At 31.6% G+C, this 5,057-nt stretch overlaps 1 long non-coding RNA gene across 1 annotated transcript; it reads left to right on the top strand.

The window, feature by feature from the left end:
• Positions 1 to 4,132: 4,132 nt before the first annotated feature.
• Positions 4,133 to 4,819, top strand: LOC140011010 (uncharacterized). The gene is made up of 3 exons (XR_011818224.1): positions 4,133 to 4,213; positions 4,308 to 4,344; positions 4,429 to 4,819. It is a non-coding gene; the product is annotated as an uncharacterized lncRNA (long non-coding RNA).
• The last annotated feature ends 238 nt before the right edge of the window (positions 4,820 to 5,057 follow it).

Consider the following 5,057-nt stretch of genomic DNA (forward strand, 5'->3'; position numbering starts at 1 on the left):
GGAGGAAGGGCGGGAGTGGAACAAATTCCATACCTTAGATATTAATATGCTACTAAAATCCTTAACATTTAAATGTTTTCCTTTTAACTTTATTGGACTCCAAATTTATGTTTTCACACTAAAATAATGTTTCTTACATTAATCTTTTAACTTCATTTCATTCTTTTATACTAGGGAGGGAGAGGCCGCGCGATGCACGGGAATTTGGTACTTGTGATTGAAGATAATTAATAATTATTGTTTAATATTTTGTAGTATAAGAACTGAAGTATGATGATTTTACCATGTTATTTTAACAGAAAATCATAAGTTACATAGTGAGTCAATATAATAATGTGCAATGAAATATCCTTATTCTTATACTATATAAGAATCAGTTGTGATCAAAAGTTATGTTTGAATTTCAACCGCAAAGATAAGGGTAGTTTGGAAATGTAAGAATGTTTGAAGTGCAATTGAAAAGTATCCAAAAGTTTTTTCTAAAACTTATTCAAGACGATAAAACATTTAAAAGTATCAATAGGATCCTTCATCTCCTGAATCTATATGTATTCGTGAAAGATCCCTCAAGCAATGCTTCTGATTTCTCCCTCGACTTAAGCTCAAGTTGAATTATCTAATCAAGTTTATCCATCAATCACTTTGCGTCCAATCTAATATAAAATAATTTTATTTTAGACTAACTATTTATATAATTTTGTGGGCATAATACGACTTAGTTACATGTTTCTTATAGAAATAATAATGCCAAAAATGATAGATAGATAAGAAACTTAAGTGGTCTCTTCAAAGTTCTGTAGAAACGATTCAGATTTGATGTTTTTAGCTTGGAAAATTTCTTCATAATCTCATAAATAAGTTCAAATCTGCATAATTGTTAAAGATCTGATTTGAAATTACCTTGATTATAAAAAATTGGTGCAAATAATATTTTCTAAATTTGAAATTGTAGGAAATGGTTACTAAAATCAGAAGAAATTGCTCATATGAATTCGAATTGCAAGTTATGGTAGAAACTGCTTAATATTTTCCAATGTTTACTTGTATAAGTATCCAATATAGCAACTCTACTTAATTGACTCATTTGAACTATGAATAATAGTTGTTTCAATCAAATCAAGAAACATTATTTATCAATGTACAGTACACAATTATGAGTAAATGAATTAATCGAATGCAATCAAAATAGTGTTGTAGCTGAAGCATTTAAACTCATCAAGTTCCACTACAAATTCTTTTAGATAGCATGTTAAATAATATCGCAAAACTAGTTGTCAAAGTAAAAAAGTAAATTTTTTGTATTTGGAATTATATAAACAACAGAATACAAGAACGAGATCATAACATGGAAAGCAAATAGAGTGCAAATTACATCTTAGTACCATGTAACATGATTAATTTTCTTTTTTAGTTTCAATGAAGGACAAAATACTAAGTTAATAAATTTTACAGTCATAAAATTTCCAATTAAAATAAACACAAGCTGAATTCCAAATCATATTACATGAAAAACTAAATAAAAATAACTACTTGAACCATACATTATCCATAATATAAAATGCCATAATAGTTCTGTTCAACCATCAAAAATTTTGTCAAGTATTAAACTACTGGCAGAATCACCAGGTCTTGATCCCATCCCTTCTTGCTATGCTTACTGCAACACCCACACCCATTAGCCTGTTGCCTCAGAACCTCAAGTTTCAATCCCTAACATTATTTTTTCATATCTTACTTTCAACAATACTGATTAGCATCTTCAAGCTATCTGAGACTTTGGAAGAAGATGTCAAGACTGAGGCTTCTTCATGGTAACTACCGGATCATTCCCTTTTCTTTTTTTTCTTTTTCACTTGGGAATTTGGATTCCTAGCTACTTAGTAGCAGCAAGACACCGGGAATTCTAGAAATTCAGACTCCTTTCTTTCTAGAACTGTCAAAAAACATCATGCTTTTACATGATTTAGTTTGAGTGATATATAGTATGTGACGGTGCGTGTGGGTGGTAAATCACGACACACCAGAAAGTCTAATGAATGCAATATTTGATGTTAGCCACTTGGCCGAGGAGGTGAAGATGGGATATGAAACTAAGCATGTGTTGGATCCAGTGTGGCACGAGCTTCAATGCTTCCAAAAGGCAAATCAATCTTCTTCAAGACTGAAGGGACTTCCTCAAGGTCGTCCTCCAACTTGCTTTTGGAATGCCCTCATGTTATACCCTGTTCTAATTAAACTTTGACTTAACATCTATAACTTATAACTAATAAATTTATAAGAACAACTAAGTTCCGCTACTTTAAAAATTAGTTCTACACAACTTCATTCAATGAATTATAAGCAAGGTGATAAAATTGCTAACCTTATTTAAGATATATGCAACAAAGCCAGGTTTTGATACCAACTTCAACCTATTCCACAAATACAAGAACCAGAAAATAGTACAATTAGTTAGTTTTTGAAATTAGAAGTATCAAAAAGCAAACTATATGGAGTTCTTGAATAAACCAATCATCAAAAAAAAAAAAAAAAACCACCTCAAACCCAAAGAGCTCACCTCAATTTAAAGAAAAAGCTACGCCTTACACCAAATATTTAATAGCCATAATAAAACCAAAGAGGTGAAATGGAAAAAGAAGAAAGGCTATCGGCTGAACATGGAGGCATAACTATGGTGATGGTTGTTTAGGGCAATCAGCTGAACATGGGGCATAAATATGATAATGGTTGCTCAGGTAATAATTAGGTCAATTAATTGTAATTAAAATCCAATTATGTAAACATCCAATTAATTCCTTAACAGATGAGAAAGGCTTCAGGAAATTGGAAGGTTTGGATGTTAGTATAATAAATAATTAAAAGGCCTTTTATGTAATTTTATCAAAACACAAGCTTAATTCAGTTATACCTGATACTCAACTTGGCACCAAACATTATCACTTACCAAACCTGCCCCTAGCCTTAAATGTCTGAAAGGTTATATAAGTAATTATAGCAAAATTAAAGCTGGAATAACTTGTACTTAATGCTCCAATTATACTTCAAACACTCTCACATTCCCAAAATAGCCTCACCCTTGCCGTTGAAATTTAAAAACTATCTTTGCCTTAAACTCATTCTTATATAGTATAAGGATTTCAAAATTTTTCTAATTTTACAGTCTATTTATAGAACGAGTATCCAATAAGTACTCATTAACACACCTAACTTATTATGTATATATACATACTAACAATTATTATCATTTATTGCATTTATACACCTTTTTAAATTAATTTTATTGTTAGGAAAAGTTAACATATGAAGTACATATCTTAACAAGTTCCATTACATACCCATTGGATTGACCCATAATCTATTTAGTATCAGTGAATTTGTTTTGAGATTTTTTTTATTCAATAGTGAAACATGTAAATTTTCAATTTGAATAAATATAACAATTACATTTGACTAGATTATAATATTCCCTGTAACATGTTGGCATATAATCTTGCTAAGGTTTTGGTTATTACATGATCAAGTGCATTATCTTGTTAAGGTTTTGCTTATTACATGATCAAATGCAGTAGTGCCAGTTATATGGATAGCTGCATGATTCTTCAACATCACAAAGCTGAGATTTTTATGGTATTAAAATTCGCTATTTATAATATTTTGGTTACAGATTTCTTGTTTAACAATAGTTTTGTAACTGAAAAAAGCATTCTGGATTTTATATTAAATGAAATATATAGAATGATATACTATTTTTAATACCCTATGTGATTTAATTCCTAATAATAAACAGCAAATTCTAGAGTTTTCTAAATTTTTGGGTTGGTATTAAATTAATTAAATAATTTAGTAAATGAGGGGCAATGGTGAAATTATATTATCTCTCTTTTCTAATATCACTTTTTAATTGTTAGTTAGAACTAAATGTTACAAGATAATAAATCCCAGAGGAGGTTAAGAAAATTTTCAAAACCTGGAGGGAAAGCAGCAAAATTGTCAGAAACCTCAGGGGAGGGTAGGTTTCTGAAATTATCCCTTTTGAAAATTAACCCTGTTGTGACGTCGTCCCTCCTTTTCCTAGGGAAAATAGAATAAGAATAAAAATATAAAGCAGACGCATATGATCACTGTGTCATAGACCAAAACAGATTGGAGAGTTTGAGAGGGACGCGAAAGCGGTATCCCCAAGCTCGTCTTCCGCTACTTGGGATGTTCCCTGGTACTACGTTCTCACCCCCTGAAGTCTTATTTTTTCTTAATTTGATTCTGGAAAAGTTAATGCACAAAAAAATTAACAAAAGATAAATTTGCAGCTTGGACTATAGCGAACAAATTTGCAGTATCTGCATGGTGCGTAATAATTTATTCTGCAACCTTTAAAATCTGCTGCTTTTAATAGCGTATCATCTAATTTGGCCCCGTTAAATCTGGCAGGCTGCATTTGAGAACCAAGACAAGGTTGCAATTCTCTATTATTGCCCGCACGAGTTTCATGCAGATTGCTTGAAAACGTGGCTTCTGAAGCAGAATACTTGTCCTGTTTGTAGAGCCTTGGCTTTAATACCAGAAAATATTGCAGAATGCAATTACGATGTGGAATTGCACCAAGCATTTTTCTTGCCTGCGGGTAAAGCTGTAAAGCGTTTCCCTTTTCTAAAATACTTCTGTCCTCGACTAGATGGCTGAGTACCATATATCCTCCTTTATTATTAGTATTTGAGCAAGCTCATCAGGAAATAGAAGTGTCTTTTAAGTTATTTTATGTATTTTGCTGACTTTTCAAGTTAAACATGTCCTCTTTATGATTTAAGCAGGGACTTAAGAGTAGTTTTGCATGAAATTTGACGATGGATGGATGGATCGATCTTAGGACCTTTTGTCATGTTTTTGTCCGATCTTTGAAATTAGGGCCTCTACTTGTTATTGCAGCTTTAATTTACCAAAACATTTGATCAAATACCAATTCCATCACCAAACGGGAACGTCTTGTTCCTGAGAGTTTTACAAAGGGATGTTTTGCACTTAGTTTGGTCTTGGCATCAGTCAAAAGGTGAAAGTAGGGC

This window comes from Coffea arabica, chromosome 7e, assembly GCF_036785885.1.
Source record: "Coffea arabica cultivar ET-39 chromosome 7e, Coffea Arabica ET-39 HiFi, whole genome shotgun sequence".
In the NCBI taxonomy this organism is placed as follows: domain Eukaryota; kingdom Viridiplantae; phylum Streptophyta; class Magnoliopsida; order Gentianales; family Rubiaceae; genus Coffea; species Coffea arabica.